The following is a 24,596-nucleotide window of genomic DNA, read 5'->3' as shown; positions in this document are numbered from 1 at the left end:
AAAGAAAGAAAGAAAGAAAGAAAGAAAGAAAGAAAGAAAGAAAGAAAGAAAGAAAGAAAGAAAGAAAGAAAGAAAGAAAGAAAGAAAGAAAGAAAGAAAGAAAGAAAGAAAGAGAAAGAGAGAGAAAAGAGAGAAAGAAAGAAGAGAAAAAAGAAAGAAGAATGAAAGAATGAAAGAAAGAAGAAAGAAAGAAAGAAAGAAAAAAAAGAAAGGAAGGAAGGAAGGAAGGAAGGAAGGAAGGAAGAAAGAAAGAAAGAAAGAAAGGAAGGAAGGAAGGAAGAAAGAAAGAAAGAGAAAGAGAGAGAAAGAAAGAAAGAAAGAAAGAAAGAAAGAAAGAAAGAAAGAAAGAAAGAAAGAAAGAAAGAAAAAAGAAAGAAAGAGAAAGAAAGAAAGAAAGAAAGAAAGAAAGAAAGAAAGAAAGAAAGAAAGAAAGAAAGAAAGAAAGAAAGAAAGAAAGAAAGAAAGGAAGGAAGGAAGAAAGAAAGGAAGGAAGGAAGAAAGAAAGAAAGAAAGAGAGAGAAAGAAAGAAAGAAAGAAAAAAGAAAGAAAGGAAGGAAGGAAGAAAGAAAGGAAGAAAGAAAGAGGAAAGAAAGAAAGGAAAAAAGAAAGAAGATAGAAAGAAAGAACGAGAAAGAAAGAAGAGAAATAGAGAAAGAAAGAAAGAAAGAAAGAAAGAAAGAAGAAAGAAAGAAAGAAAGAATGAAAGAAGAAAGAAAGAAAGAAAGAAAGAAAGAAAGAAAGAAAGAAAGAAAGAAAGAAAGAAAGAAAGAAAGAAAGAAAGAAAGAAAGAAAGAAAGAAAGAAAGAAAGAAAAAGGAAAAAGGAAAAAGAAGGAAGGAAGAGAATAGAGAATAGGAGGGAAGGAAGGAAGAGAATAGAGAATAGGAAGGATGGAAGGAAGGAAGAAAGGAAGGAAGGAATGAAGGAAGGAAGGAAGGAAAGAAGAAAATATATATATTTTGTTCTTGTAGTACATTTGATGAGATTTTGTTTTACCGGCAATTGAAAGTTGCTGGAAGGTTTGTCAGATGAATTTCATCATTTGATTTATGGTTTTATAAGTTACTTCTAAAATTAAAAATAGAATGAATAGCTAAAGGCAAATACATGAGCACCTTCTAGAAAGTTATAATTATGGTCGATATCACATGTAACAGGACGCCAGCAGTGAGTTGAGTGGTGGAAGAAATTAATTTAGGGCATATTAGTTTAATGGGAGCAACAGGAGTTGCTGAGGGACTTGATATAAGAAATAAAGAAAAACAAATATTGACAGGAAAATGTCTGTTATGCTTTAATAGGAATATTGAATTGCATTCTAAGGAGACATACAAGAATATTGGTGGGGGGTCTTGGAGAAATGTTCTAAACTAATTTCCTAATAAATGATTCTGCATATGTAAAAGAATGTGAGCTAAATTTCAGAGTAATTATGTATTCAAAAATATGTACAATCTGCGCAAAAAACAAAACCCCTGCTTTTAGAAGGACTTTACAAGTGGTTTCATGTTCTTTTATTACTTCCTTGAATGTCACAGCAATATTTTAATTACGTTCTTGCATTCTTATTTTGCTTTAGAGTCTGCCAATCATATTGTCCCTGATGAAAAGTAATACTTAGTATTAGAAAGATGTGTTAACAAATGCTCATATGATTTGTCATTTCTTAAATATTCCAGGGGTACGAGAAGATCTATCTCCCCTTCTGTGGTGAATATTTACCAAACTTTACAAAATATATAGTGTCATTGCCAATTAATTAAATTTTGACAAGACACCATCTAAGTCAAAATACATAATTAATTTTGTTGGCTTCAATTAGAAATAATATTGTTTTAATTGTGAGAAAATAATTCACTTATAATTAAGATACTAGAAAAGCGACTACTAAGTAACCTGATAGTTCTGCTTTGAGAACAACTTCAAGAGACTCTCATTTCACACACATATGTGTCACACTCATTTTAATAACAGAATAACACACTAGTGCAACAATAGTGCACATTATTAGATAAGAGAAAAGCTATTTTTATACTGTGGAATATTATGCAACATTGTAAGTAAATAAATTATATCTAGATTATTCAACTGGGGTAAAATAATAGTATATAAAAGAAATGTCAAATTTTATATGTGAAGCTTAGGAAATAGCTCAAAGACTTGTGGGCATGTCTGGTATACACAGTATACACAGTGGCCTGGTTTCTTCCCTGACATTACTTGGTCTATCCAATGTCATCTACTGTGAATCCTAGAAGCCTTCAGAACCATTTAGGTCTCTTTAAAGCAATTATAATTAGTTTAGTTAGTTAGATTAGTTATACATCTATTATCTTATTTCTATCGTTTGAATCTGAGAAAAAGTTAATACATGATTTAGAGACATTATAATAATAGTATTATAAGGTATTACACAAAAAAGATTTAGACAGAATTAAGTGTTGTTCTCATTTAGTTATAAAATGAATCAAAGTATAGGTACAGAGTTGCTAAGGAACTGAGAATTATACATTTTAGTTAATTATTTTCTTACTGATTTTATCAAATATATATATAGGTTTTATATGGTATTATTTAAGCAGTTATATAAAGGAGATTAAAAGATCACATTCAAGGACACACAAATGTATAGTCTTAGTTAATATAGAAATCCACAATTGATTTAAAGTATTTGTTCTTGATTTGATTGCAGACCTTTGGAGGAAATGAGTTTAAATAGGGCTAATGCTATGTTAAGTTCATAAAACAAACTGAACTGTGCACAATCACCCTTTCATATGCCTTCTTCATATTATATTATATTATATTTTTCTATCCTTAATAAACATGATGTCTCCAAGGAAACATCATAGGTTTTACCCAACTTTCTATCTATCACTGTATTTTTGTTTCATTTTTAAGTGTAGATGATTGCATAAATGAAATGTTTTATTTTTCCATGGCTTATAAAATCTTTTGTTTTTATTATACACTGTTCTGAATGATATGTAGAGTGCATGTACTTAGGAAGAATGGACCTTTTAATGTATTATAATTATTATCTTAATAATTTGAGTGTTAAAGTGGTATAACACTTTAAGAGAAGGTTTTATTTTGATAATAGAATTATAAATAAAATGTAGTACATTATACACAGAGGTGATATCATGGATTTTTTAAGTTGTTCTTCCATTTATATATTTTTAAAATGACAATAAAAATGCACTAATAGGATAAAGGATTAATTCTATTTTAGTGTAAAAGCTGTAGTAAAAATATTTTTATTTTCATTTTTTATAAGAACAAAAAGGAGGGAAATTTGAAGTAAAATGTTATAGGTGTCTCTACCTTCTATACTATTTGATCACATCAGATAATGGTAAATTTATAATCTAAAAAACAGAAGTGAACAAATTTTACTTGAAAATTTTAGCTTTTAAAAATTAGTACAAGTAAGGGGCCTGAGAGATAGCATGAAGGTAGGGTTGTTGCCTTGCATGCAGAAGGACGGTGGTTCGAGTCCTGGCATCCCATATGGTCTCTGGAGCCTGCCAGGAGCAATTTCTGATCATGAAGCCATGAGTAACCCCTGAGAGCTTCCAGGTGTGACCCAGTAAATTAAAATTAAAAAAAAATTAGTACAAGTAGAATAAAATAGGAGAAAGTAAACAATTGTACCATAGGGATCCAATAATTTTCTATAGGCTAAGACATAATTTAAATAAGAGTTTATGAAAAGTTTTATGTGAATGTGAGTAATAATTCTATCATTGCATTAAAGTTCTCCCTTTCCCCACCAGAAACCAGATGCGCTCATGACTTACCAATCATCTGTGGTGTCCATAGTGGAACCAATGTTTGAGACAGTAGGACAGAAAATGCTGTGTTATCTACATCACAACAGCTGATCTTTATGCAAAATCTTGCTGACAATGACAAGGGAGCTAATGCCACCTTCTGTATAATATGGCACACATCCTATTTTCTTGCCCCTTGAGAGTAGATAAGTAATTAATTATAGGATGATTTAGGCAAAGAAACGTTTTCATAATTTGTTTTTCCCCTTTCCTTTATTTCCCCTATGATTCACTCATGTAATCTGCTCTTTAAATAAACAATAATTGCTCTACTTCTTATATAAAATAGATGTTTAAACCATCCTAATTCATGCAAAAATTCACATTGAACATTCATTATCCAGATCTTCAAGTAGGAACTACTAAATATAATATTGTGAAAAATAGTTTCCAATATCATTAAACAGTCAAATTTTCTTTACCTTGAAATGCACGTTTCTAAAAAAAGTGCTACATGCAAAATTATGAAATTGATTACACAGCACTTCATAAGGAGGTCAAATGATGACTCGAGTTTTAGAGATCTAGAGTTCAATCCTCAGCTCTTCCTATGCATTACAGCTAGAAGTCTTGGAATGTCTTTCCTGCATTAAGGTGTGTGTATTTATTTCCATATTAAAAAAAACAAGAACCAGAGCTCGAGGAATGCACAATGGATAAGACATTTGACTTGCAAGCGTCCAGCCCGGGTTGGATCCTATGCATCCCATATGGTCCCCTGAGGCCAGGCATGATTTCTGAGCTCAGAGCCAGGAGTAAAACATGAGTTCTGCTCGATACTTAAATATTCTATTTTTCACAAGATTATGAATTCCTTTCACTTTTATTTTGTGTTAGATTTATACTTTTAAAACTATAATTTTCAAAAAAAACACAAAGGGGCTGGAGAGGTGGCACTAGAGGTAAGGTGTCTGCATTGCTAGTGCTAGTTTGGACGGACCGCAGTTCTACCCCCCCGGCATCCCATATGGTCCCCCCCCAAGCCAGGAGTGATTTCTGAGCACATAGCCAGGAGTAACCCCTTGAGCGTCAAACGGGTGTGGCCCAACCCCCCCAAAACACACAAAACTATAATTTTCAAATCATAAATACATATTTGACTCACCAACAAGAATTTTCAAGTTTTCTTACAAATATGCTTCCATACTTTGGCTATCCATTTTTATTTATATTTTAAATTGCTTTATAAAGCACTGTGGTTACAAAATTGCTCATTCTTGGGTCTATGTCATACAAGATACACAATTCTTCACCAGCGCACTCTTCCAGTCATCTTTACCAATGTCTCTGGTTTTCTTTCTGCCCCACACCTACTCCTGCCTTCTCTAGGGTAGTCAAAATACTTCTATCTCTCTCAATCTCACTCTTATCTATCACCTTTCTATCATTCCTCTCCTTTTTGGCATTGTGGTTTGCACTATTGTTATGGAAGGGTTCCTTGCCTGTTAGCTTCTCCATATTCAGTGCTGAGTTCTTGTCGAGAGTGATCACTTCCAACTATAATTGTCCCAGTAAACCCTTCTATACTGTAGCTATACTCACATTCTTTGTGGCAAGCTTTCTACCATGGGCTGGACCATCTGACCTTCGTTTTTGTTGTATATATGTATTGTTACATATATCTCTTGTTTTGTTTTTTTTTTTTCTTATATACCAGAAATGAGTGAGATTGTTCTATGTCTATTCCTTTCCGTTTGGCTTTCTTCACTCAGCATAATAGTCCTGTATATCCATGATTTCATTTTTCCTGATGGCTGCATTGTATTCCATTGTGTAGATGTACCAACATTTCTTTAGCTACTCATCTGTTGTCAGGCACCTGGGTTGTTTCCAGATTCTGGCTATTGTAAATAGTGTTGTGAGGAAAAGAGGAGCACAGAGGGTATTTTTGTATTGCGTTTTTGTTTTCCTGGGGTATAGGTCAAGGAGTAGTATTGATATGTCCTATGGACGCTCGATTTCTATCTTTCTGAGAAAAATTAATAATGTTTTCCAAAAAGGCCAGGTCAGTCTGTATTCCCACTAGCAGTGAATTTAAGTCTATTTCTCTCCACATCCACACCAGCACTGGTAGAGTTTATTTATTTGTGATGTGTGCTAGTCTCTGTCATCATACTTTGGATATCTTTGAATATCTCTATAAATTACTCTTAGCCTCCATTATTATTTCCATTACTTTCCTTATTTAGAAAATTATTTTTTAAAATATATTTTAATTAAACCACCATGAGATACAGTTATAAAGTTATTCTCAATTTTCTTTGGATATTATTACCATACATTTTTATATCCCACAAATGAGTGTGATAATTCTATGTCTATCTCTCTCCCTCTGACTCATTTCACCTAGTTAATACTTCTTATATCCTATGTATAAGCAAGTTTCACTTTTCTGACAGTATTAGTATTCCATTGTAAGTATGTACCATTATTTCTTTATCAAGTCATCTGTTCTTGGGTTTTTGAATTCTTTTCAAATTATCTATTTTAAATTGTGTGTTGCAATGAACATAGGAATGCTATTCATTTTTTCTTAATTTTTATTTAGGCACTATCATTTTTAATATATTAAAATGGGTTTTTAGGTAAACAGTATTCAAATATCACATCATCAGTGTGTCATAGTCCTCTACCAATATCTCAAGGTTAACTCCCTTGCACACCAGTCAACCTCATTGGCAAACTCAGTTCAGGTAGGCTAATTCTCAAGGTCCATTTTTTACTATATTGTTAGAGGAAAGTATCACATCCCATAATGTCTGGGTGGAAAGAATACTAATATATTTATTACACCAAAAGTTACCTTTTCCTGGGGAAGTTCACATACCATATTCTTGCTTATTTACATCATTCATCCTTAAATTGTTGTCTTATTATAATTTATTGTTTATATCAGTAAATTCAAAGAGGCAAAACATTGTATCTGATACTAAATCCTAATTAGGAAAAAAGATGTAGATTTACACTACAATTAAACCAAATTAGGCCCCTACTGGGCTATTTATTAAAGATAGCTAATGGGATTGTTAATTATAAAACTCCAGTGCATTTTATTCATTGAATTTTTCTGCATGTTATATTTGGTTGGGATAGAAGATCAATTAATGATTGTTGTTTGTTTTTGTCATTGTTTTGCTTTTGGGGGCCACACCCATTGACACTCAGGGGTTACTCCTGGCCTTGCACTCAGAAATCACTCCTGGCTTGGGGGACCATATTGGAAGCCAGGGATCGAACTGAGGTCTGTCCTGGGTCAGTGTGTACAAGGAAAAAGCCTTAGTGATCCTGCCCCAAGATCAGTTAATGTCAAAAAACAAAACAAAACAAAAAAACATTATAAGTCAATGTAGAGCTGTGTTTATAGACCAGCAATAATATTATTTCAAGGAAACTAGTGGGCAATGTCTGAAGTCACATAACTGAAGCAATGGACAGACAATTTGTAACTATGAGGAAAAACATAGGAATAATGCTAAACAGCCAATCAACTAAATAATAACCACACAAAAGTAATTATAGAACCAAGCCAATATAGAATTTGAAACAGGACACAAAAGAAAACATGGTGTAGGTAAAATATGACATTTTATTATATGAGTAAATGAATAAATTGATCATGACTCTATGAGTATTCATGTTGCCTATAAAATTATGTATTGATGGTGCATACATTTTACCTACCGATAACTTAGTAGGAATTAAGAACACATCATTTACTTTTTTTCTTGATGATTACCTCTCATTTAACAAAATAATATTGATAACACTAACATTATCAGTGTTCATACATGACTCACCATAAACTAGTGTTTTACACTCAATTGCATCTAAAATCAAACCACTGAATAGTTTTGGAAATTTGCCATTTTTCTACTTTATGGATTTATTCATAAGAAAATATTGTCATAAACATAATTTGGAGTCTTAAAATAATACATGTTATGGAACTTTGTAATAATTAATTAGTGTCAGTAAATTAATTTATAAAGTCTGAGTCTACACTGATTTGTAAGCTTAAAGAAATGAACTTCAATTTGTTATTTCATTTGGTATTAAAATAACATGAGTTTAATATAAAAATGAAGGTTATTTTAAGAGTAGCAATTAAATTTCTTAGCGAATAAAGGAAGAAAAATCCAAATTTTAGTTACAGTAGAGCTCAACTGTACAGTGTGGTGTTATGTCTCACATTAGCATTTTAATATATTTTAGGGATATTTGTAGATTTCAGTTTCTCTATTGTCAATTTCATATTAAATACTGTACTGAAAAAATAGTTATTGTTTCTTAGGTTGGGCATCACTGTACTTTTAGAAAATCAGTGTAATCTAAGGACATACTTTTTGTATTCTGCCAATTTGATATTTTTGACAGTTGTGATAGTAACAATAATATTCACATTTTTCTCCTCTTACAGATCTGTAAAATGAAAGAATTTACTTTCTACTAGGCTTGTTAAAGACTGAAATATTTTATATATGTAAATTAGCTTAACATTGTAGCATAGAATGAAAGTATCAATGCAGTTATAATTATTTAATTTGTTATTTTAAGAAAGCCTATATTTTTTCTAACATACTATTTCTCTTCACTTTCAAATGAAACTCTTTGGGTTCAATGCTACTTCATTTAATATAGATACATATTTAAACATTGATTTATATTTTATTAATAGTTATTTTTTGGAATAGCATGCCATCACATTGAATAGATACATTAAATAATTTATACCTTAAGATAATTGTTCTAATCTTCACATCTTCAATTACATTAAAATTCCTATTTTAATTTATAGATAAGAAAAAACACAATAATTTTTATATCTAGATTTATTTATTATATTTGTCTTTATTTCATAACATGTAGCTATGATACAAAAAGGGAAAGAATAGTTGGGGGGGAGGTAGGGAGAGAAAAGAATAAGAACATATGTTTAGTGTTTAGCATTTTAAATAATTTGTTAAGGGTTACTCTAATTTTTAAGAGTGAATTGTTCCTAGTCCTTCAACATACTGAAAATAGGTTTGGTTCTATTGCACTTGGATATGTATGTATAGCTTCTTAAATTACAAAAGGTCAAGTAATTTCAGCTTTTCCTTTTAGAAGTTGCATCTAAAGAGTATGACTTAAAGTTATGCTATCTCATCTCTGAACACTCTTTTGAGTATAGAAGAGCTGCTTGTCTTATTCAGCTTCAAATATCTTTGAGGAAAAAATCTTTAGACAGTATAACCTGATTAACTTTTGTTATAAATGCCTGTTCTTTTACATTACACCACATAAAAGTTGTATATGTCTCTTTTCAAAAGGTTTTATGTATATACTTGTTATGAATGAGACCTGTTTAATATGTTTTTATTTCAGTAAATAATAATATATTCAATGTAAAGGCCATGTATAATTTATTTTCTATATCAGTGAAGCATTTATTACCTATAGAGTTCTATAATATATAATTTTCTATTTATATCAGGATAATAAAAATCACAATCAGATTCTGACATCTATTTACTTCTATCCTCTGCGGAAAATTAATATTTTAATGCAGAACTTTAAATTTGTGCCATTATTTTAATAAAGTCCTTATTATATAATCCATTCAAGGTTATATTTGACATTTTCTCAATATTATGATATTTGCTATTCTACTGAAGTTAATAAAAGCTCACTTAATAGTTTGGCAAATCATTTAAATATGTTGTAGATCAATTTTTAAATGTCATTTTAAAGACTCAAATAAGAATATAGTTATTAGAATTGTATTACCTAGCTGTCTTTAATTTCAAGAAACTTAAAAATACATGCTATTATAAATGCAAAATTAGTATAAGGCCTCAACTTTCTCTAATAATCTTGCTTTTCTTGTAAAGTAAATTACTTGAAGCTAATATCAATTTTTAAACCATAATATCAATTTTAACGATATTTATTGAGTCCCTTTATAAGCTCCCCATTGCTATCATTCAGCAGAAAATTAAATGAGAATAATATAAATTAAATATTTAATAAACATGTGTCATATGTATCTCAATTTCACTAATATAGCCAATAAACATATTTAGGAACTAAGAAAATAGTAATGGTCCACAGACATACAATATATATAAATAAATAATCATTAAATATCTGACCTTGTTTTGAATCAAAATGATTCAATTAACTTTTAAAATGCATTTTTTATGTTCTCAATCGCTTTGATAATTTTACAAGCTAAATGTGAATGTTTTACATTTATCTGGTATGTTATATGCCCAATTTTTTACACAGTTCAATGAGTTTTTTTATATGAAAATGTTATGCCCCAATTTTCTCAGACAACTTAATTATTTTAAAATATATCTATTTTCAAATTCTGGGTATAATAACTTTACCACTATAACTTTAAAAAGTCATTTGGATTTAGATAATACAATTGCCTTCTTGCATGAGTCAACAAATAGAGTTCATTAGAAGGTTGAAACTTTATAATATGAAGCTCTTATAAAATATCAAAATTTTCATGCTTGCCTAATCAGAGGGTATATTTAATAAATATAGATTTTCATATTTAAAAATGTCTTTGGAAATTCTGAATTTTTAAAAAAATTTAAATGTCTTGATTCTTCAAAAATTTATAAAAATGTTTTTAATTAGTTAGAAATATAACAAGCTAGTGTTTTTTAAAAGTTATCCATATTTAAATGGATACCACTTTGCAAAATGATCATACTCTAAGTTCTTTCTAATAAGATCACTGTCAATATGGGATATTATAATTTTATTTCTAATCCTATAAATCAGACATGATTTGTTAGTATATTTTAATTATTCATGTTTATATTTAAGTTACTATGTCTGTGTGATTCCTTTTTTTGGGGGGGGAGGGGTCACACCCGGTAACACTCAGGGGTTATTCTTGTCTATGTGCTCAGAAATCACTCCTAACTTGGGGGGACCATATGGGACGTCGGGGGATCGAACTGTGGTCCATCCTAGGCTAGCGCCTGCAAGGCAGACGCCTTAACGCTCCTTACCACCGCTCTGGCCCCGTGTGTGATTCTTAGTTGATTAAAATACAAAATAAAACACTTTCAGTGGTACAAGATGCTGTGATTGCAAATTACATTATTTATGCACTTAAGTTAATTTTTTTTGTTTTAATATTTAGAGAATTAATGCAATGATAGATCTATAAAAATAAATTGTTAACCCCTGGACATACAATACAAATACAAAAAATTATAAAATGATACAAATTTAGGACTAATGATGGAAATTATGATTGATGCAACAAAGCAAAATGTTTCCACTTTCTTTTTATCTCTGATTTTTAGCTGTTATATTTTTATTTATTAATTCATTTAATGATTTCAATATGTTTTAAATTTTCATTTGAAAATAATTTCTATAGTCAATTATTTAAGCAATAACTTTTATGAAAACGTATCTCTTCTGTTCCAGTCGCCAGCCCTTCTCTCCCTCCCACTCTCCCTCCCGTCCTCCTTCCCTCCTTACTTCCTTCCTTGCTTCCTTCCTTCCTACTTTCCTCCCTCCCTACTTTCCTTCCTCTATCTCTCCCTACTTTCCTTCCTTCCTCACTTCTTTACTCTTTCCCTTCCTCCCTCTCTTCCTTCCTCCCTCCCTCCCTTACTCCCTTTTTCCTTCCTTCTTTCCTCCCCTCCTCCCTTCCCTTCCTCCCTTCTTCAATAACTCAGGTTTAAAAAAAAAGGAAGCATACTACTACTAATTATGTAACCTGTGATTCTAATTTGTGCTTAGATATTTTAGATATTAGATATATAAAATACTCACTCAAATTTATAATATTATATGTGACCAATTTAATTTGAAGTGTTTTTTCAACTTTAATGTCAAACTTGAAATGAGTTTTCTATTTTTTAAATTCTAATACTTTCCAAACTACAATTATTCAAAAATCTGGATGTCTGAGAATATTTAAAGATTAGTACTGTAATTCAAACACTCTGCAACATATAAAATTCATTTAATTGTTATTTTATCTGTTGATGAATTTTAGTTTTATCTCAGCAGTTTTACCTGTAATAATCCATAAAATAACAAAGAAAGATGCTATCCTAGGAGCCATCCTAGGTTCAGTGCAAAGACCAAGATCACCAACCACAGAAGATGGATTAAAACGACACTGAGGCAACAGAACCTCTAGAACCACAAAGACTGACTTCATCATAAGTCCCACCTCAGGATCTGTGCAGATACGGAGACCTCTACACACAGAGCTCTGATTGTATCACCCTGGACAGAGCAGAAGTCTTCCACACACAAAAAAAAAACACCACCGGGAGAATAAATGATCCTGAGCAAAGTCTAGAGCTGATCCCATGACAGTATACTCCAAGGACGGAGAAACCCCATATTTCTTAGGCCAAGTGAATTCCTTTTAGAATGACCCCAATATTTACTGTGCCAGGGCAGGAGGGGAAAAAAACAAAAATACAAAAACCACAAAACCTTGGTTATTTCATATATACATATATTTTTCCCTTCATTTATTATTGTTATTATTATTTTTATATACCTATCTATTTTGGTCGATTTCTCTGTTTGGGTGTGACTACTGAAATCGTGGTCCCCAATTATACTTATTTTTTTTCTCTCTTCTTTTCTCTTCTTTCGTTACGTGCTATGCCATGTTTCTTATTTCAAGACCATGGCGTGTTTTTGGTTTGTTTGTTTGGTTTTTGGTTGTTTGTTTTGTTTTGCTTTGTTTTTCATCTGTTTTTTTTTTTTTTTTTTTTTTTTTTTTTTTTTTTTTTTTTTTTTTTTGTGGTGCTTACCGATATAGATGGAGTCCCCACTGGATAATTGACTCTTTTTTTTGGTACTGGTGGAGTGTTTCAACTTCTTTTTCTCCTTCATCTCCCAAATCGATGATGAGAGCCTCTAGAAGGATTCCATCCATTTTTGGAGTATCAGACTCTTATCCCAGTTTATTTATCTTCTCTTTTTCAGGCAAAATCATGCAACTTGAATTAGCTAGTCCTGCCTACAATTAGAGGGGGAGATAAGGGAGGCATTAAGACCAAACAGGGGCAAGACTACTAAGTAGTGGGTTGGATACAGAGGGGACCACATATTCTAGCCGCCCTGGAGGTGAGGGAAGAGGAAATGGGAGGTAGGACAAAAACGGAGGTGTAGGGAGGACAAATTGGTGATGGGAATCCCCCCTGATTTTATGTAAATATGTACCTAAAATGTTATTGTCAACAATATGTAAGACACTATGATCAAAATAAAAATTATATATATTAAAAAAAAGATAGAAACAATCATTAGAAATTAATATTATAATTTAGTTACATATTTTACCATAACTATTTTTATTTATGCTTTATTTAAATGGTGAGCCTTTATTTTGAAATATTTGTAGATTCAATAAAAGAAATAAATTACAAGGAAAAAAAAATAACATAGTCTGCTTTTATCACACTAATGACAATCTAAACATTTTATTTATTTCCAATTTTAGAAACTGAGGTCATATTGGTTTAAAGGACTGGAAATGTTTTCTTACCCACCATCAAAGTGCCAATATTCCTTCACCATAGTTCTTTAGACTTGCTCTCATTCTTATTCAATCTTTTGCTTTTATATCTTGTAAGGCCAGTTTTGCATTCAGACACTGCAGACACCCCTTATGCTTTCTCACTGTGTCTCTCTGTCTCTCTGTCTCTATCTCTCTCTTTCTCATACACACACATACATACACACATTATATTTAACCAAGTTGGTAGAACAAATTTTGTTACAACTGGGTGTGGAGATTATTCTGTACATAACATTTGATGTTGCTAAATATCCTATAAAGCATTGGACAACTTGTCATAATAACAATTTCTTTGAATCAACATTTACCAGTAATTGTCCTAGGGCAAAAAAAAAAAAAATTCCCCAAATTGGGCGACCTCTGACTTGAGATAGGAAGTAGATCAGAAAAAAAAAAAAAAAGGAATTTGGGCCCGGAGAGATAGCACAGCGGTGTTTGCCTTGCAAGCAGCCGATCCAGGACTAAAGGTGGTTGGTTCGAATCCTGGTGTCCCACATGGTCCCCCGTGCCTGCCAGGAGCTATTTCTGAGCTGAAAGCCAGGAGTAACCCCTGAGCAACGCCGGGTGTGGCCAAAAAAAAAAAAAAAAAAAAAGGAAGTAGATCAGAAACCTTGAATTTTAGCTTCATGGAATTTACTGCTCGCCAGCATTACTATCTTTCTTATCCTCTCTAACATGTGAACAGAAATTAATGTCTTCCTTGAGGGGCCAGAGTGACAGTGGGTATGGAACTTGTCTTGCACACAGTAGATTCGGTTTGATCCTGGACACTCCACATAGTCCCAGGATCTCACCAGGAATATTCAGAGAATCAGCCCTGAAACACCAATAATGAAGAATTACTTGAATTTACAGAAATTTAGTTTTAATTTTGTCATTTTTTTATTATTGAATATATATTTTATTTAAGTAACATGATCATATTTGGGTTACAGTCATAACCAGAACACCCCCCTTCACCCTTTTGACATAACTTTGGATGATTCATTAAAATTAACACACTTTAAAATAAGAAATAATAGAAACAAGGTCTATATTTCATTGTTTGTTGTTGTAATTCTGTTTTAAGGCACACCTTTCAGTGCTCAGGGGTTATTTCTGGCTTTGCGCTTGATGGTCATTCAGGCTAGTTGGGTTACCATATCTAATGTCATGGATGGAACCAGGGTCAGTTGTGAACAAAGCAAAAGACCTGTACTATGTATGGCTCTGGCCCACAATGACTACCTACTGAGGTAATTTGAATGTAAAATAATTTAGAAAAAGCCAGAACATCTTAGCCATCAGATGAAGTATTTTGTGTATCACTGTTTATAAAATTATATCAATTATATGAAAATTCTAAACTTAATATCCAGAATTAATTTTTCTACAACTTCATTTATAGCCTACTGGTGGAACAAAATTACTCAAAATTAATATATTAAAATACTTTATAGAGTTCTTACCACATACAGGATTACTGTATTCTTTCTCTAGTTACAAGATTGAGCACACATTTCTAAATAGATGAAAGATGACTGCATTATTCAGTAATAATGGATATATATATATTTTTTTTTCTACAGTGTATTTTTCCTCCTCATCCCTGTGTAGCAAAAGTTATATGCTTATGACTTTCAGAAGGTAGGTTTTTATTTTGTTAATTTTTTTCTAATTTAAGTTCTGATAGTGTTTCTATTTACTTTTCCCTAACTATTGAAATTCTTTGCTGAGATTCAACTTAGGATACTTTTAATGAAATGTTTACATGTGTTTTGTACACATTGGCACTGTGTTAAGTTCTCTTGAAAACGAGACTATCTCTTGATTAGACAAAGTAGAAAAATTTGTGTAACTTGATAGTTATGTAGGGAACTTTATAACCTGATGAACATTCAGGTTGGTAAAGCAAAATTTAAAGTATCTCATTATTTGAAACACAAACTTTATCTAGGAGTTTTATAGTTCCTTTTCTTAGTTCTTTTCTTGATTAGACAACAAAGAAAACACAAAGTTTGAGGTAATTTTCCAGAAAGCTTTGCTAATGTTAAAGTATTATTTTGTTCTCAATTGTACTCATTTCTCTAAGATATGTAGAGCAATTTGCATATTCATTTTGTGGTATCACAATGGTTCAATATTTTTTCATTTTAGAATTTTAGTTGTCAAAATCAAGGAGCTAAGGATTTTTTATTTTTTCAATATGTTCTTTTTTGTTTTTCTAAATTTTTGGTTTGGACCACACCTGGTGATGCTCAGAGGTTACTCATTGCTATGAGCTCAGAAATCACTCTTGGCTTGGGAACCATATGGAAAGCTGGGGGATCGAACCGAGATCCATACTAGGTTAGCACGTGCAAGGCAAATGGCCTACTGCTTGCACCACCACTCCAGCCCTTTCCTCAAGTGACAGCTGTACAGCTAAAATATTTATGGTGGTGAAGAATTAAACATGAGTGATTAAATATATCACAGTATATGTTGATAATTTTCATCATCTAAACACTTTTCAATAAGATATAGTGACAGTGACTTATGAAGTCATTATTTTAAATGACATAATGACATACTACAAGTTGATATGAAATGATATGAAAACTAGTCCCTCAAATTAACTTATTTTATTTATTAGAAGTTTTGGGGAGTTATATATAAATATATATACATATATATATTGAAGATCTACCTGTACTTAAAATATTGTATAATTGATAGAAATGTATACAAAGGGTATGTAGCATTATGCCTCTAGTATAAAATGTATTTTATTCATAGTTTGCTGTTTATTTGACTATTTTTATTACTTTTTACTTTAAAATTGTATTTAAGTCCCATGATTCACAAAGTTATACATAATTGGTTTTTAAACATAATCTGTTCTAGAACCAGTCCTAGCACCAGTTATTTTTTTTACCTCCACCAAGATTCACTCAAATGTGCATTGCGTGATGTGGCAAAAGACTTAAATAAAATTAAAGAGTTAGGAAAAGGCTCCAAAGACCCCAAACCCCAAGTATTTTGAATTGTGAAGCCTTTAATCTTTTAAGGAAGGATTTGGGGAAAATATTTGGAGAGGCAGGTGAGTCATACCCAAAGATACCCAATTTAAGGATCACTTAATGCTCAGGAACTATACAAGGTATCAGGAATACAACCAGGATCTAACTTAACCACATGCAAAACAAGTACTCTCTCTCTCTCTTTCTCTCTCTCTCTTTTTCTCTCTCTCCTTTGCTCTCCTCTCCTCTCTCTCTCCTCTCCCCTCTCTCTGTCAAAATATAATGTTCTGTTTTTGTCAAAATCACTGAATAATTACAATTAGGAACAATGAAGAATAAAAATACTTAGCAAACACGGGAACAATCAGGAGATACACAAGAAGTCTAGTACAATTAAGAAAATAAATAATTAATAAACTTAATAATTTAATAGATATCATGTTAAATAAAGAAACATACCTTAATGCATTCTAGGGTTTTTTATTTAGGTAAAACATTATAACATATCCATTTTATAAACCTTTTATATAAAATATGAAAATAATTACATGCCTTAGTAAAAAACAGTGAGGGTTAGAGCTGTGGCACAAGCAGTAAGGTGTCTGCCTTTCCAGTGCTAACCTAGAACTGACCATGGGTTGATCACCTGGCATCCTATATGGTCCCCCAAGACAGGAGTGATTTCTGAGCACATTCTTAGGAGTAACCCCTGATCATCACTGAGTGTGGCCCAAAATCCAAAACCTAAAAACAAACAAAAAATAAAAACAAAAAATATAGTTAGTCAAGTTTTGAACTATAAATCATGATGTTACTAAGTAAAAATGGGAACATTAAAAAGGTTCACATTATAAATATGAATATATACATAAGATATATGTTTATGTACATTATATATACATGCCAGTATGTATACACAAATTATATTCCATTTTAAGTGAAAGAAACCCAATTTAAATTAATGCATTTCTTATTTTTCATAAAGTATATAGTGCTGTTTTTAGGTATAAAAGATGTTTTCTTTGTTCTATTTTTCTCTCAGAACATGGTGGTTTATTTAAGGAAAGTAGAACCATGTTACCAAATAAGAAAAATACAGCACTGGCCACTGAAAAATAAATCTAAAAAGAAAGCAAGAAATGCTAATGAGAAAATGGCAATTAAATATGTAAGTTTGGAAGCATTTATCCTGGGTAGAATAAAGGAAAATATCTAATCTTGGAGTTGTCTAAGAAGGAGACAACATTTAAGGTGCCCTTGGTGAATGGAGTTTTAAACAAGTTTTTTTTGAATGAAGAGTATATTATAATTCACAAATGATTTTCCTGAATCATGAGTTAAAATTATAATCTATTATACAATATCTAGAAGTTTCATTAATTTTTTTACTTCACAATTGCCCACTTGAGTGCTCAAATTGCCATTTGTCTTACCCCACAGATTCATGACATCTTTCTGATCTTTACTCCCACTGACTCAGCATTCCTTTGCTTAGAAGAGCTAAGATAATTTACTGTGTACTCCCACTTTTAAGTTATTTATAAAAATCCTTAAATAAAATTACTGTCAAACCTGGCAAATGACATTGTTAAACTTTCCCACCCAGTAGATAATTAATTTAGCTCTGTTCTTGCCTAATTGTGTCTACTCCTTAGTCACAGTAATCAATATAGATTTGGTAAGCAGCACCCTATGTACTTAAAAGTACAGCAGAGTCTACTTAGCCACAAGGCAATTAAACTGTATTTGATTTTTTTAATGATCTTGATGAAGAAAATTTGCTTAAGAGTATTTACTACTTATGGCTACCATTTACAGTTCTGGTTCTTCCATTATTGAACAGTTTTTCTTTTATTTTTGTTCTATAATTTAAAGGAAAAATTAACTTATTCTTTTGAAACATATATCCACTAAAATTACACAGGACTTATTCCTAAAAGATAAAAAAATAAATGTCTTTGAATTGTCAGTTAAGAGATCTTATCACTTACATCATATTCATGATTTCTGAATGTCTTATTATAACTGTGATCATATATCCTGAAGATTATTTTAATAAAATAAAATAAATTATAAAAATTTAATAAAATGGGGCCGGAGAGATAGCACAGTGGTGTTTGCCTTGCAAGCAGCCGATCCAGGACCAAAGGTGGTTGGTTCAGATCCCGGTATTCCATATGAGCAGACAGCCAGGAGTATCCCCTGAGCGCCGCCGGGTGTGGCCCCCCCAAAAGTAATAAAATAATGATACATTACAGTTTTAATAAACGTATGGATAGTTTATTAAAATTTTGATTTTCTTGGATGAAAGTATATATTTTTGTGATGACATAGTTATCAAACAATGTGGGCAATTTTGGGTTTTGGTTTTGGTTTTGGTTTTATTTTTTTTGGTTTTTGGGTCACACCTGGCAGTGCTCAGGGGTTACTCCTGGCTCTACACTCAGAAATCGCTCCTGGTAGGCTCGGGAGACCATATGGGATGCTGGGATTTGAACCACCGTCCTTCTGCATGCAAAGCAAATGCCTTACTTCCATGCTATCTCTTTGGCCCCAGGCATTTTTAATATTTATAATTTATAAGTAAAACAAAAAGGAAAAAGCCATATTGCTAAACATTGTATTATTTATCAAATTTTAAAAATATTAATATTGCTTTATATTCCAATGCACTGAGAATTTTATACATTAAATTAAGCTTTGATTTTAGGGTGAAAGTGGAAATTACATATTCTTAATTGACCTCGCCTTCATTATTCTCTCCAAAGAATTAGAAATATACATATATATGTATGTGTGTGTGTTTTGTGTGTATCTTTGCTAAAATAAAAGCTGAATCACATTACTACTATACATAAATAACGTAATTTTCAAAGCAGAGTGTAGCCAGCCAATAGACAGCAGGTAGAGAGTGTTTGCCTTGAACATTGCCAATCCAGGCTTGATCCTTGGAATACCATATGATCTCCTGAACACCCCTAATTTCTAGGAATGAGTCAGGAATAATCCTTGAGCATATCTAGATATGGGCAAAAAATAAAACAAGACATAGATTTATTAGCTCATATTTTTCTAAATATTTTAGCTTCAAACTACCAAGTAATTATGATTTTTCTCTTCTTTCTGAACTGACATCCTAAATATTGTACCATGTATGTGCGTATGCAAGTATGTTCATTACATTATAGGAAGAATGTTCTTGAGAGAAGAATTTTAAAGTTTTGAGATGAATAAGTTTGCAGAAAAGAAAGAATACAAACTGGAGTGACGATATAGTATGTAGGATAATTGTCTTCTATGCTGACAAGCTAGATTTGATCTCACACACCCTGAGTCCACCAGGAAGAAATCATTCAGAGTGAAGAGTCAGAAAGCCCTGAACACTGGTGAGCTTCCAAAACTTAAATAAAAAAGATATGAGAAAAGACTAAAGTTAGGAATATATATATCTATATCTATATATATGATGTGGAGTATTATTTTTAACAAATGATTCTGAGATAACAGGTCACATTTTTGCTAGATATTAGTTGTAAGGTATTCAGACATGGTCACTGTCTTTATGAAGGTAAAGATAAATATAAGGTAAAGTAAATTTATAAAGATAAATATAAGGTAAAATAATTATAATATGGACATTAATAAACCATCTTACAAAGAAACATGAATATATGACTTATAAAGAAAATAAAATATATTTATGTATAAATTCTGAATAAGAAGAAATTAACAAAAAATGTAAATTAAAGTATAGAAGAATTTGAAGGTTAAATATAGAAACTGACCTGTAGGGTGATGCTTGTGGTAGTTAAATTCGGTCCCTAAGGCAGGTATTAAGGATAGAGATGAAGTGATTTGGGTTAATAAAAAGTTGCAAGTGGTACTTATATTTAGGAGTTAATGAGCTTGAATAAGTAACAGGTATTTGAGAGGATATTTCATGAATTGGATAAAGAAAAGAAGATGAGTGCTCGCTTCGGCAGCACATATACTAAAATTGGAATGATACAGAGAAGATTAGCATGGCCCCTGCGCAAGGATGACATGCAAATTCGTGAAGCGTTCCATATTTAAAAAAAAAAAAGAAGAGATGAAACTAGATGTCATGGCTATTAATTGCAGTCTCAAGTATTAAGAAGCAAAGGCATGCCATTAAATGAGTGTGGGTATCCCCTTCCCCAACTTCTTGTTTATCCCACTTGAATGATCAGAACAGCCAACACCTGGAATGAGTGGGTGATCTGGCTGCGACATCTTTCACCCCATTGATCGCCAGGGTTGATTTGGCTGATCTGGCTGACTAGGCGGGTGTCCCCTTCCTCCCTCACTGCTCCATGTGCATCCCTCCCGAAGCTGTGCGCTCGAAGAGTAATGTAGTCTCTAATTTTATTTATAATTGCTTTCTTTTTGTTTGCTTTTGTTTGTTTTGGGTCCACAACCTGTGCACTCAGGGGTTACTCCTGACTCTGAGCTTGGGAATCACTCCTGGCAGGATTGGGGGACCATACAAGGTTCCTGGGACTGAACTCCAGTCCCAGCCTCATGTAAATTGAACAACATCACATTGTGCTATATAGCTCAAGGCTCCAAGGATGATAATTTGTTAAACGGTTAAGGAAACGGTTCAAATAGATTTCTTTGAACTGGTGAAAATAAGTTAATTGGAAGACAGGAACATAAATGAAAACATTTGAAGACTATCAAACGCTAAACTTTTTACTGTATTAGTGTGGTTTTTTTTAAATAGTTCTTTTTTGTAATTCACATAGGTTTTTTAATAGACATTATGCTTAATCATCCTCAAGAATATGCCACTGTGATTCAAAGATGTTTCATATTCCATTTAAAATATCAAGAATCTAAAATAAAAATGAATATATTAGTTCACAAACTGGATCTCTGAGAAATTTTAATAAAAACAACTAGCACTAATAATGGGCTCATTAGCACTTGTCTTTGCCTTCTATAGGCATGCCTAATTCTATGACCAAATATAGTATGACTTCCACAAGCCGACTGTTATATGATTATCATTGAAATTCCTTCAAGTTTAAAATAACCAAAACTTTTATTTGTGCTGACGCATTTTTAGCTGAATAGTCTCAAGAAATTTATAAAAATAAATATGACAATTTGCCCTCATTGCTAATGTTACTATTTTATGATTTCTGAAAAAATATTTTTGCTAAAATATTTTATCCATTGTGAAGTGGTTAATAATTACATCATACAGTGTGAAATATCTATTATATTGGTATAAGAAACTATGTTAGATAAAAATTAAAGTGTTTCAAAGGAGAAAATTGATTATTATACCATATTTCTTATGAAATACTAATCAATGGTTTACTTGAAAGCAACCAAAGTGAGAAAGAATTTTGTATTTGTAATTTTGTATTTGTATTTGTAATACAATACAATCCATTTAGACAACATTTTGGAATTCAGGGATTGGAATCAAAATATTGAGAAGTGTACCATTTTAATATTGGATGAGTGAAAATAGTATTTCACTCATATTTTTCCAAATTAATATTTACAGTTATCACTTAATATATAAAAACAAAAGATTAAAACAGAATTTACCTGCTATTTGCCCTTCAATCTGCCAGGTTTGAATGATTACCATGAACTAGAACATTAAATGAACTAAGCAGGGGGCCGGGCGGTGGCGCTAAAGGTAAGGTGCCTGCGCTAGCCTTGGACGGACTGCGGTTTGATCCCCCGGTGTCCCATATGGTCCCCCAAGCCAGGAGCAACTTCTGAACACATAGCCAGGAGTAACCCCTGAGTGTTACCGGGTGTGGCCCAAAAACCAAAAAAAAAAAAAAAAAAAAAAAAAAGAACTAAGCTGATTAAGTATAGACATTTCTACACTGAACATTCGTACTCATTTTTTATGAATAAGTATAGTCATTTCTCAATTTCCTTAATGACTTTAACATCTGTCTATCCTAATACTGCTTGTATGTATTGATTAATATTTATTCAGATGAAGTAAAAACACACATGAATAAATTACTTAAAAATTACATAGTCATAAAAGAAATTTCAACTCTTTAACAGTTAAGTAAATGAAAATTAAAATACTACCATACGTGTACTTAATAAGAGAATGTGTGTTATACCAAAAATTGTCACTAGGCACTTTGGTGTTCTTGAAATATGTGTATTTTCAAATAAATGAATACATAAGTAGATTTATCTGCATCAATTCATAAGTAATTTATTTCTTTATTTATAGAAGTATTATTATGGTTTAGGTGACAATAATGTTAACAGTTATACAGTTGCCTGCAATGCATCTTACCACCACCAAAATATCCACAAATCTCCACCAATATTATTGTTTTGCTACTAATTCACTTCTGCGTTTCCTCATTTCTGCTCTCTCTGAATCTTTTTGATAATCTCATTTTTTATATGAAATCAAGGTTTTGTTACTGTTTGATACTGTCTATTCCCTTATTTTGTTTCTCTATGTATCTCTGCTGTATACAGTTATCTTGTAATCATCCTTCTCCCTCTGACTGATGTTACTTAACATGATACACTCCAATTTCATGCAATTGACAGAAAATAAAAAAAATATTTTCAACCTTTAAATTTGGACTATATTTCACTGTGCATACATGGCATGACTTCTTCATCCACTGCTCTGTCTCTGGATATTTGGATTGTTTCTATATCCTAGCACTAGTACTAAATGCTGCAACAAACATAACAGTACAACTAAATCTTAAAACATTTTTTTTGAGCATAGAGATTTTGTACTAAGAAGTGGAATCACTGAATTATATGGAAACTTTAGTCTTACCTTATTCCTCAGAAATCTCTATACTATTTTCTTGAGAGACTGACCAAAAAATAGCTCCACCAGTGGTAAAATATGATTGTGTTTTACACATCACTAAAAATGCTGGAAGTATCCCGTATTTCCGATCTATGCCATTTCATTTTCGTTATATGACATCTCATTGTCATCTTGATATGCATTACTCTGTTAATGAGAGTTGAGTGACACTTTTGTAAATGCCTATTATCCAAATGTATGGCTCCTTTTCCCTTATCTCATGCAAATTAGAAAACCAAATACCTTATTTCCCCACAACAGTCCTAGTTTGGTAGAAATTACCTCTACATGTTAAAAAAATTGAGTAGATTAACACTTTTCTCTTATTTTTAGATATCCATTTGATAGAATTTTAAATAAATAAGAATCTTGACTGCCATAATGCACTGCAGAAGTTAGAACAGGAGAGAATTGCAGACAGCATCCTAGTATTACTGCACTAGTCAAATTTTTATAATTATGTGAGACAAATAAAAACACTTCTTGTAAGTAATTGTTATAAAATTCCCATTTTTCCCCAGCCAAATGCTTTCATAATCTCTGGAGAGTGATCTGTCTTTAAGTTTCAATAATCTTTAGAATAATGAGAACTCATCTTCCATTATTGAAATTCTGGGAATTATTCCAAAGAAATGGGTTTTATACCAGACCTCTGTGCCCTAAAATGAATAATTTTAAATTAGAATTTATAGTTTATGCAAAAGTGTTTATTTCAGCACTATTTCATAATACTGAAACAGAAAAACATTCATTGATATGTAGCTGTTGAAAACTAAATTAAGCAAATGATGTTTATTTAACAGAACATGATTTAACAATAAAATAAATCTTAAAAATGATCAATGCATAAATAAAACTTATTTATATGTAAAGTTATCTAACATTCAAAATTATACATAATGTGATTAAATTATTTATAAAAGTATAATGCTATTTTGTTAATATTTTCTGCTATTTAAACTATTTTCTTGATCAAAGCATAATAATGAGTGATAGAACTTGCATCCTTTTAAAACTGTCAAGATTTTTTAAAAATATTAACAAATAGAAAATACAGAATCATATTTTATAGATTCAAGTTGTATTATCTTCAGTCTTACTCATATTACTTTTATATTTTAAATTATTTTAAAACAATCACCATTATCATCCTGTAATATATGCAACCTTACCTTCAAAGTATGTTTTTAAATTTATCATTACACTTAGAGAAATATACTTAACATTAATGTCATAATGATGTATTTCTTTATATCCAAATTGCTCTGAAAGTCTCATAATTTATTTCTTATTTTTAGTCAAGACTCCAAATACATTTTGTTTATTGCACACATTTGATACATTTTTCTTAGTATTTTTTCT

General features: G+C 31.4%; 1 protein-coding gene and 1 non-coding gene across 2 annotated transcripts in view; both read left to right on the top strand.

The window, feature by feature from the left end:
* The window catches only part of LRRTM4 (leucine rich repeat transmembrane neuronal 4), an 822,236-nt gene that overhangs the window by 67,978 nt on the left and 729,662 nt on the right, over positions 1–24,596 (top strand). The gene's annotated exons all lie outside the window — the stretch shown is intronic.
* LOC126025059 (U6 spliceosomal RNA) lies at positions 20,349–20,455 on the top strand. The gene has a single exon (XR_007501107.1). It is a non-coding gene; the product is annotated as a U6 spliceosomal RNA (small nuclear RNA).

The sequence above is a fragment of the Suncus etruscus genome, chromosome 12 (assembly GCF_024139225.1).
Source record: "Suncus etruscus isolate mSunEtr1 chromosome 12, mSunEtr1.pri.cur, whole genome shotgun sequence".
NCBI classification, from domain to species: domain Eukaryota; kingdom Metazoa; phylum Chordata; class Mammalia; order Eulipotyphla; family Soricidae; genus Suncus; species Suncus etruscus.
The sequence above is the reverse complement of the archived record's forward strand: the minus strand, read 5'-3'. Positions and strand labels throughout refer to the sequence as shown.